The sequence below is a fragment of the Humulus lupulus genome, chromosome 5 (assembly GCF_963169125.1).
Source record: "Humulus lupulus chromosome 5, drHumLupu1.1, whole genome shotgun sequence".
Lineage (NCBI taxonomy): Eukaryota > Viridiplantae > Streptophyta > Magnoliopsida > Rosales > Cannabaceae > Humulus > Humulus lupulus.
In genome coordinates, this window is record NC_084797.1 from 155,493,506 (window position 1) to 155,504,947 (window position 11,442).

The following is an 11,442-nucleotide window of genomic DNA, read 5'->3' on the forward strand; positions in this document are numbered from 1 at the left end:
AAGTCTTGGGACTTTGATCCTTAAAGTGGCTAGAAGTTCAGCTGGAGTTAGTGTTCAATTAAGGTAAAATTTATAGAGTCTGGTCTGAATTTTTTGACTTTGATGAAGTTGATTTTCATTTTGAGTTTTGGATGGGAATTAAGGGACTTGAGCTTGGGGATTTGAGGAACTAAAGGCTAGAAGGGCATAGAAACAACCTAAGGTCAAATTCTCTCAGTTAAGGTAACCAATTCTAACTTTGACGTTCTGGGTTTCTGGTTTTCTGATGATGTTCTTGAGCTTTTGAGCTCAAGTTTGGTTTATGTGATTGATGGTGCTTTTAGTTAGGATTTTTATGTTGATGGGTTGTTTTGGTTGAGTTATAGTGGATTGTAAGGTCAATTTTGGGGTTGGTTAAGGTTTGGAGTGGTTTGGTGGAGCTTTGGCTCGGGGAGGTTCGAAGGAAAACCCAAAAGGTTTTTGCATGCTGGTTGTAGCGCTGTAGCACTAGCCTTGGAGCGCTACAACGCTAGGCTTCTTTTCCTGGGGGGTTTTTGTCCCTGTTTGTAGCGTTGTAGCGCTACCTTGCCTCCAGAAGTGAGTTTTGGGTATTTTTCTTAAGGTTTTTTCTTGGAGGCTCGGGGGTCGATTCCACCACCCCATTTGGTGGAATTGGGCTTCCCGAGGGCTTGGGATTGGTCCCGATGTTTGGTTATGGTATTGAGGTTTAATGATGGTTCTATTTTACAGTTGTGACTAGGTGTACACTAGGGCTTGGATGGGATCGTTCTCGAGGATCGTTTCTTTTAACCAAAGTAATCATAATCAAAGGTAAGAAACTGGACCCGGTTATGTGGTTATGTTGGGACTAATAGTTCCCTATACTTGTATGTGATGTCATAAGATGGTATTATGCCATGGGGACATGTGATAAACGGCCTAAGAGTGCCAGAATCATTATTTGCACACAGGACGCGGCTCGGCCATTGGTAGCTAAGGTTAGTTAAATAATCACTGAGCTTTGCCTAAGCGAGCCAGAGTCAGTGGGTTGAACACTGGGCTCGGCCTAAGTGAGCCGAAGATAGTGACTTAAGTTGAGGGTGTGGCGTAAGGGCGTCGACCCTAGTTATTGAATGATATGTTTATTGTTATGAATGTGATGACTATGGCATGTTTATTATCTGGATGATTGATTACTGGTTTGTTGATTGATATCGTTGATTATATGAACAATGTGACTTGCTGAGTATCTGATTGGTGGTTTGTGAATTATCTGTCTGTTGATTGTCGCTTATGCTATGCATTATGTTTTCTTATTTGGCCTTGGCTCACGGGTGCTACGTGGTGCAGGTAAAGGCAAGGGCAAGGTGGACCAGTCCTGAGTGGGAGAGCTCTAGGGCAGAATGTACATAGTCAGCTGATCGGCCGCCACGACCGAGGATTGGTACAGGGACAAGAGAACCTAAAGTTCCTATTTTGCCATTAGAGTTGCTTTTGGTTGTACTTAAACGTTGAAATTTTTTAAACTGTCCTTTAAAACTTATTTCGGGATCCCATATATTAAACGCTTATTTTAAATGAGGAATTTTCTGTTCATGGCCAAAATGTTTTAACCCAAACCTAATTATGACTTTACGATCACGTTTTCAACTATATGACTTGATTAGCAAGTCTTGCACCTTTATAATCAAACAGTGTAACAACCTTGGTTATCCAGGGTGTTACAAAACTATTGTCTTCAACTCATTTGCTATTAAGAACTACAAAAACAACTAAACTTAACTAAAATCATAAAATCACAAAAGTTAGTTACAAAAGCTAATAATAAACTAACATCACTATCGATTTTTCCACATTTATAAGTTCAAAAGCGCATGAAATAACTCTTTATTCAAGAGTTATCACACCCCCAAACTTATGACATTACTCATCCTCGAGTGATGAATCTAAAAAGATAACAAAAAATAACACAAAAGACACAAACTAAACAACACAAGGAAAAGGAAAAGGAAAAGGAAAACAACAAGGACAAGACACAACAAAAGAGGATAACCTTTGCTTTGCTAATGTTAAAAAGGGGAAGGCTCTCGGGAATTTTATTTTGAATAAGAGAAGCTGAATTTCAATCTTACACAAGCTTTAAACCAAATTCTTCAAGCATTAATGTTGTTGTCAAAATATGAGTCAAGTGTTTACCCTTTAGTGCATGTATAGCTTTTCCTAAACATTTTCGATCACTAAAAATCAAGCTAGACCTTGGTCCTAAAGCTTAAATAATGCCTCCATAAGTTACTTAGTGATTCCCTCTCCACTAATGTAGACAAAACACCACACCAAAGATCAATAAGACTTTATCAAGCTTGTAATGATAGGCTAGGGTGAAGGTTGGATAAAAGAGATTAATTTTGGCTCAAATCACCCTAAGCACCTCAATCTTTCTATGACCTAAATCGATGCACACACTAATTTCCCCAAAGAACACCCCACAACAGAATATAACTCTTGCCACTAGCCTTTATTACAAACATACAAAGACAAAAACTAAAACAAACTTTTCTTTTATTTGAAGAGTTACACCCCCAAACTTAAAATCAAGCATAATTACTATTTGTTTTCTGATATTTTCATTTCTTTTTTTTTGCTTGATGCAAGGGAGTGCACTCTTTAATTTTTACTTTTGATTTTCTTTTTAGAATGAAGATAAACAACTAGATGGCAAGAGAAAAATAAAAATGAGAATACACTCTCCCCCCAATATTGAAAACATGCAAATGAAGAAAATGAAAACGCTCACCCAATGCCTCTCGCACTCTCTACTCCTTTTAACCCAAAAAATACAACAACAAATAAATCCTATAAAGATGAAGATGCTAAAGGTTATGGTGAAAAAAAGGTTATTATAGATAGGTAGGCTAATAAGTGGTTAAGCAAGAAAATGACACTTAAGCTCAACGGGGTGACTAGGGATAAAAATGCATAAAGGGTAGGCTTAAAAGGCTCAAATGGTCCAAGGATGGCCTAAATCATGTCATGGGTGTGGTGATGCCTAGGATTTCGTCTCAAGGAAAATCACTAAGTGATTCTAGAAACTTAAGCTCTCACAAGAAACTAGCTCTTTCTAAGGTTTCAAAAATGTTTAATCAAGCTATGCACACACTAAAAGGAGAAACACTCTCATCAATCAATTGCTAGCAACATTCACACCCAAAGAATTTAGTTTAAAACTTAAGTAAGAAAGACATTCAGCTTCAACTTAGAATTATTATATTTTTGTAGTTTTTCAAGATCATCATCGAGCCCCATAGTTAAACACTAACAAAAACAAAGAATATCTTCAAAAGAGAAACATAAAAACAGAACAAAGACACTACTTAGCAAGACAAGACAGAATAAAACTAAACAATAGACTACTAAAAGAAAACAACAGGACAAACCAAAATAGAAAATAAGTAAAGAAAAAAAGCTAGGTTAAAGATACTCCCCACGCCTATTCCTTGGAATTGGCATCTGAAGGAATAGAGTCATCTTGAACAACCAGAGTTGCCCACTTCTCCAAAATGGAGCTGGGGAATGCAAGGAAGGCAACAGTAGGTCTAGTGAAATTCTGCTGAAGGGACATGATTAATGTCGCATCCCGCTGTTCGACATATTTCCAGTATGCTTGCTGTTGAGTTTCAAAAGACACCATCCACCCAAGAATGTCCTGCTGCTGAGCAAGGATGTCTGCGAGTGGGGGTGTTGGCGGAGGCGCGGTGGATGGGCAACCTTTAGATACAGGCTCTCGGCTCTGAACAGGAGTGAGGAAATCAATGTCACGACGTTCAAAGAGTACATCCTCATTGGACTCTTAAGGAACCCCAGCTCTAAGGCACAATTGAGTGATGAGCAATGGAAAGAATAATTTGGCCTTCTTCTTTTTGGCACAACTAACAATCTGCCTAGTGATCAGCTTGCCCACATCGATACTAAGCCCGGCCAACATACAATGCAGTAGTAGCACTCGCTCTTTGGACACCGTAGTGTCATGTATGGTAGGCAACAAACGACATTTAAGGAAATGCAACCACACTCCAGCTTCAGGTAACACAGAGGTATGTAATAATGTATGCACACCGTTGGAAGAAACACACCATTGAGCTCCTGGAGATGCGACAAACTGCAGTGCCTTGTCAAAAATTTCTGGTGTAGGGGCCACTACCATATCATTATAAATAGCACACTCAAAGTTGTCCAGCCCAAACATAGAGTTAATAACATCACTAGAAAATGAAACAGCCTTGCCTCTAACGACCACTACAGAATTCTCATAAGCCACCATGTTGGCGTAAAACTCACGCACTAGTGGAATGATAGCAGACTCTGGTTTTTGACAGAAGGTTTCCCAATTGTGCTTCTCAATGACGTCACTGATGAAGGTTGGCACCACAACAGTGGTAGGAAAAAAGCGTTTTTTAGGGAGCAACTTCTTTTTCTTAATTGATTCATATTTCTCCTTGGCTTGAGTAGAAGCAAATTTCTAAGAGGGTACTAAAGGGACTGGATTTTTCTTGGTCTTTAGGGTCGATACAGCAGTTGGTTTCGTCTTGGGAAAATCTTTTGGGGTAATGGTGGTCTTTTATGGCTTGGGTGGAGGTACGACTGATGCGGGTTTGAATGGCTTTTTGGATTTTGGGATGGTTGTTGTCTTGGTAGATAGTTTGGTAGTGGTAGGGTTATTGGTAGTGGTTTGGGAGGGTAATGGTGGTGGGGTCGAGCTTGGGACAATGGTAATCTTTTTGGTTGGTGCTAGGGTAGAGCTTGGGGCAGTATAAATCCTTTTGGCTGGTGGTGGGGTAGAGCTTGGGACAGTGGTAATTTTTTTGGTTGGTGGTGGGGTAGAGGGCGGTTTGGATTTCCTTTTCTAAGCTCTTGTTTTGGTATCCATATTGGTAAAAAAAAGGAACTAGATATATCACAAATCAGCGTAACAACAAACTGAACCAGGCACCCACACACCAAATACAACTGCTTATCAAAGATATAACATCACCAGAGCAACAGAGTAGTACAACAGCAACAAGAATAACATTGCCAACAAGCTGACAAATTTTGAATGGCTGCCCCCAAGATCAACAGTTTACTAGCAAAGAACCCAACAATATTCACAATAATAACACGGGAACATGGAAAATAGTACCCAAAATGGAATGGCTAGACCGAGAGAGTATGGGCCTTACTGATGCTCAAAGCTAGCTGAGGTGTGCATGGGCTCAGTCTGATTTGTTCTTGGCTCTTGCTTGGAGGCGCCTGGGCGCCAAGTTGATTTAGGCCAAAGTACAGGTGGATGGGGCTAGGCGCGAGGCAGGGCTTTGGGAAGGGTGGCGCTGGTGAACTCGCGCCTCTGCGTGGCGCACGAGTGGAGCTGCGCCTGGGTTCCGTGGGGGTGGGTCGCGTCTAGCCAAGTGCGGCAACTAGGCTCTCGCAGTACTTGGGTTGGTGGGCTTGGGAAGGCAGGGTGCTTAGGAGAACGGTGCAAGCGAAGTCCCACCTCGGCTTTGCTGCTCGGGGCCGCGTCTGACCAAATTTGGCGCCTGGGCTTTCGGAGTTCAGGGGTTGATGGGTAGACGAAAACAAGATAGTGGTGATGGGGGGAATTTTTTGGTGAAGGAGACAAAGATGATGGTGGCTACAAAATGGAAATAAGGCATTCGGGTCGTGGGGTTCCTTAAATTGGGGGGGGGGGGGGGGGGGGGTTATTTTATATATATATATGTGTGTGTGTGTGTATTGATATTATTTTTGCTCTTTTTTTTCTGAACAAGACCACACCCCAGACTTGTGCATGCTCCAAAGTTGCCAAAATTTTGCTTCAGCAAAAATTTTGACCCCTGTTTTTTTTCGAAAAATTTTTCTCCCTGCTTGCTGAAGCAAAATGTTCGCAAAACCATCAGACCCAAAACTTACTTCTTGAATACCAATTTTTCATCTTTTAACCCGTGAAACACAAGAACAAACGTAACACCACTTCCAAAACATAACACAATCACCTGAAATTAAACTAACAAAAATAAGAACTAAAAGAACTTAGAAAAGCAACTACTATATATATATATTTTATATACATATTATTTTATACTTCTGCCTTTTTGGGTTGTCTTACAGTTAGTGCCTGAATCACTTGACAGCCAAAAACAACAACTACTTTAAGGATCCTCCAAAGTGATAGAGGTCTTCTCGCGGTTGACCTCACCCCCCCCCCCCCCCTAATAATGCTTCAAGCACTGCCCATTCACTTTAAACTCACTTCCGGATTGATCTTCTCGAACTTTAATTGCTCCAAAGGGATAAACTTTCACCACGGTTAATGGGTCTGACAAACGGGACTTCAATTTTCCAGGAAACAGTTTCAAGTGCGAGTTAAAGAGTAACACTTGCTACCCCTTCTCAAAGACTCGAGCATGAATTTTCTGGTCATGCCACCTCTTAGCTTTCTCCTTATACAACTTAGCATTATCATAGGAGAAAAACCTCATCTCTTCCAGCTCATTTAATTGTAATTTACGAGCTTCTCCAGCAACTTAGAGATCCATATTCAACTTCTTAGTTGCCCAATATGCCTTATGCTCCAACTCAACGGGTAAGTGGCAAGCTTTCCCAAAAACCAAACGATAAGGTGACATTCCCAAAGGGGTTTTGAAAATTGTTCTATAGGTCCAAAGAGCATCATCCAATCTCTGAGACCAATCTTTTCTACTAGGATTCATGACTTTCTCTAGGATTCCTTTGATCTCTCTATTTAATATTTCTGCTTGACCATTTGTTTGAGGGTGGTAGGCTGTAGCAACCTTGTGTTTCACACTATATTTGGCTAACAAAGCCGCCAAAATCTTGTTCACAAAGTGGGTGCCTTCATCACTTATAAGCACCCTTGGAGTGCCAAAGTGGGTGAAAACATGCTTATGTAAGAACTTCATGACCACTTTGAAATCATTGGTAGGACTTGCCACTGCTTCAACCCACTTAGAGACACAGTCAACCGCCACCAAGATATACAAATTTCTGAATGACGGTGGAAATGGCCCCACGAAATTGATTCCCCAAACATCGAACAATTCCACTTCAAGGATGCAATTCAAAGGCATTTCATTCCTTGCTGAAATATTTCCAACATGTTGGCATCGATCACATATTTTAGAAAATTCATGAGCATCCTTGAAAATAGAAGGCCAATAGTACCCCGATTGAAAAACCTTAGCTGTTGTCCTTTGTCCACTAAGGAGCTAAATGACAATGCTCTAGTATACTCAAAACATCATCCTCAAGCACACAATGCCTCATGATTCGATCTGGACATTGGTTGTAAAAATAGGGCTCATCCCAATAATAAAATCTCACACTATGGAAGAATTGCTTGAGCTGCTGTCTATTCGAATCAGGTGGTTGCAAACCACTCACCAAATAATTGACAAAATCAGCGTACCATGGTGTAGTGACTTGGTTCACAACAAACAATTGCTCATCGGGGAATGCCTCTTTAATAGGCCCTTCACTTTGCTTTTCACTACCAGCCTCAAGTCTAGATAAATGGTCAGCCACTTGGTTCTCTGTTCCTTTTCTATCCTTAATTTCCAATTTCTTGAAGAAGAAGCACCCGCGAATAAGTCTTGTCTTAGCAACCTTCTTGGCTATTATGTACTTGATTGTTGAATGATCGGTGTAAACCACCACTTTAGTCCCCACAAGATAAGCTCTAAAATTGTCAGAAGAAAACACCACTGGCAAAAGTTCTTTCTCGATGGTGGTATAGTTCAATTGAGCATCGGCTAATGTCTTGCTTGCATAATAAATGGAATGAAACACCTTCTCTTTTCGCTACCCAAGCACAGCACCAACAACAAAGTCACTAGTATCGCACATCAATTCAAAAGGAAGAGACCAATCTGAAGCTACAATGATGGGTGCGGTGACAAGAGCTTTCTTCAAAGACACAAATGCTTCTTGACACTCCTTAGTGAACTCAAATTCTCGATTTTGCTCAAGTAAGAAACAAAGGGCTTGGAGATCTTTGAAAAATCTTTTATAAACCTCCTATAGAAACCCGCATGCCCCAAAAAACTTCTAATTCCCTTGACTGAAGTAGGTGGTGGCAACCTCTCTATAACTTCAATCTTGGCTCTATCTACCTCAATGCCTTTGTTAGAAATTCGATGACCCAATACAATGCCTTCTTGCACCATAAAATGGCACTTTTCCCAATTAAGCACTAGATTTTTTTCTTCACACTCTCTAACACTTTCTCAATATTAGCCAAACAAGCGGCAAAAGATTCACCAAACACCAAAAAATCATCCATTAACACTTCAAGTGTTTTCTCCACCATATCTAAAAAAATAGTCGTCATGCAACATTGAAATGTAGCAAGCGCATTGCATAAACCAAAGGGCATCCTCCTGAAAGCAAATGTCCCATATGGGCAGGTAAACGTAGTTTTTCCTTGAACTTCAGGGGCAATAGAAATTTGATTATAGCCTGAATACCCATCTAAAAAGCAATAATATTCCTTTCTCGCTAGTCTATCAAGCATTTGATCAATTAAAGGCTGCAGGAAATGATCTTTTCTTGTTGCTTTATTTAGCTTCCAATAATCCATACAAACACGCCAACCCGTCATCATCCTTGTTGGAATCAACCATTGTTATCATTAGCTACCACCGTGACTCCCCTTTTCTTGAGAACACATTGAACCGAGCTGACCCACGAACTATTTGAGATTGGGTATATAATAACAACATCAAGCCAGTTAATCACCTCATTTTTTACCACTTTCTTCATAATGGGATTAAGCCTTCGTTGTTGTTCAATAGAATTGCTATAGGAATCTTCCAGCAAAATCTTATGCATACAAAGTGAGGGACTTATACCCTTTATATTAGCCATAGTCCAACCAATAGCCTTCTTGTATTTCTTCAACACACCAAGCAGCATATTCTCTTTTTCAACCCCCAACAACCTAGAAATAATCACTGGTAAAGTCTCCTCACACCTCAAATAAACATACTTCAAATGACTAGGCAAAGGCTTCAATTCCAACTTTGGTGGTTCTTGAATAGATGGTTTGGAAGGCTTAAAATTTCTTTGTGATAACTCTAAGGACTCAAAATTCCTTCCGACTTTAGTAAAAGGTTTCTTGGATTTCACCCATGTAACTTGGGTCTCTTCCTCTTCACTCACTTCTCCAAGCTCTTCAAGTGAAATTACTCCCAACCCATCTTTACAAGTTTCTTTTAGCAATGTTTCAGCCACTATAGTATCATTAACACTCAAAGAAGAGCATTCCTCAATCTCATCCGGGAACTTCATAGAGTTGAACACATTAAAGGTCACTTGTTGGTTATTTACTCTCATAGTAAGCTCTCCTTTTTGAAAATCAATCAAAGTCCTTCCAGTGGCAAGAAATGGTCTTCCCAAAATTATTGGAACATCTCTATCCGCTTCATAATCAAGAATAATGAAACCCGTTGGAAAAATGAATTTATCAACTTGCACAAGTACATCTTCAATCTTGCCTTCTGGGTGTGCCATAGATCGATCTGCTAATTGCAAAGTGAGGGTGGTCGGCCTTGCTTCTCCAATTCCCAACTTCTTGAAAATCTTCATGGGCATCAAACTGATACTAGCCCCCAAGTCACAAAGTTCTCTACCGACATCTCTACCACCAATAGAACAAGGAATTGTAAAGCTGCCCAAATCTTTCAGTTTAGGAGGAATTTTATTCTTCAATATAGCATTACAACCTTCAGTCAAAGCCACCGTTTCAAATTCTCCAAGTATCCTCTTCTTGGTTAAAATATCCTTCAAAAACTTCACATAGTTGGGCATTTGTTCCAAAGCTTCCACCAATGGTATATTGATGTGAAGCTATTTAAAAACATATAAAAATCTTCAGAATTGACCATCTTGTTGCTGCTTTTAAAATTGTTGAGGAAATGGTGGAGATGGCTTGCTCATAGGCTTCTCTGTTGCATTTTGCTGAGGAATTGCTGCAGCATTTGCTTCAGGATCAGCATTTGACATTTTCGAACTCACAACTCTTTCTTCCTTTTCCACACTACTTTGGATTGAAGTGGGCTCGCTTTTGATCTTAGAATTATCCTCATTCAACTCCAGTTTTTTACCACTACTCAAGGTAACCTCCTTGCAATGCTCCTTACCATCTCTCCTTGGATTTTTGGTATCACTAGGAAAGGTCCCTTGTGGTCTATTCCTTAGCTCATTAGCTAGCCTCCCCATTTGAATCTCTAGGTTCCTCAAGGATGTCGCTTGGCTCTAAATCACAGCATAATTCTTAGCCATATATATTCTTTCATTAAACTCTCCAACGAGCTTGATTGAGACACTTGAGGAGGAGGAGGTGGTTGTTGAGAAAACCCCGATGGATATGTAGGCTTGTTTTTCATTGGTGCTCCGCTTAAACTAGCTCCTTCATTCCCCCATGAGAAATTTGGATGCTGCCTCCACCCAGATTATAAGAGTTTGAATATGGGTTATTACGGTTGGCATTTTGATTCCCCACATAACAAACCGAAGTAGGATTCGAAGGACAACTCTCAAATGTGTGCCCATCTCCACAATAAACATAAGACACATCAGCAACTTGTCCCATAGCAGCTGGTTGTACCATTCCCCCCAAACTCATGTTCTTGAGAAGGTTAGTCATTGAAGAAAATTGAGTGGTCAAAGTTGTCAATGCATCCACTTCAAGTATACCAGCTACTTTTCGACTTGTTGAGGCTCTAGAATTGGACCATTTGTAATTGTTGCTAGCAATCCTTTCCAAAATTTCATAGGCTTCATTGTAGAACTTAGAGAGAATAGCCCCATTAGCTGAAGCATCCATCACCATATGAGTGGAAGAATTGAACCCATTATAGAATATTTCCATTTGTATACAATGTGGAATCCCATGGTGTGGGCACTTCCTCAATAACTCTTTAAATATCTCCCAAGCTTCATAAAGGATTCATCTTCCAGCTACTGAAAAGGCATGATTTCATTGCGAAACTTGGCATTTTTTGTAGGAGGAAAGTACTTCATAAAGAATTTTTCAGCCAACTCATTCCATGTAGTCACCGAGTCGGGAGGAAGGGTGTTGAGCCAAGCTCTAGCTCAATCCCTCAAAGAGAAAGGGAACAATTTCAACCTTAGGGCCTTGTCACTCACTCCTTGTAGCTTAAAAGAATTGCTCATCTCCAAAAATGAATGAAGATGAACATGAGGATCCTCAGTAGGCAGCCCACTAAATTGGCCCACTGTGTGCAACATTTGGAACATCACGGGCTTTAACTCGAATTAGGGTGCTTGAATTGCAGGCCTAACAATGCCCGGATTGAGCTCATTGAACATGAGGGCAGCATACTCCCTTATGGCTCTCTCTCTATCATCATCCAAAGCAATCGTGTTAGCGATATTATTAGCACCTTCAAC

At 40.3% G+C, this 11,442-nt stretch overlaps 1 non-coding gene across 1 annotated transcript; it reads left to right on the forward strand.

Moving 5' to 3' along the window:
* The first annotated feature begins 10,916 nt into the window (after window positions 1-10,916).
* On the forward strand, window positions 10,917-11,022 carry LOC133780791 (small nucleolar RNA R71). Its single transcript, XR_009869608.1, has one exon. It is a non-coding gene; the product is annotated as a small nucleolar RNA R71 (small nucleolar RNA).
* Window positions 11,023-11,442: the final 420 nt, after the last annotated feature.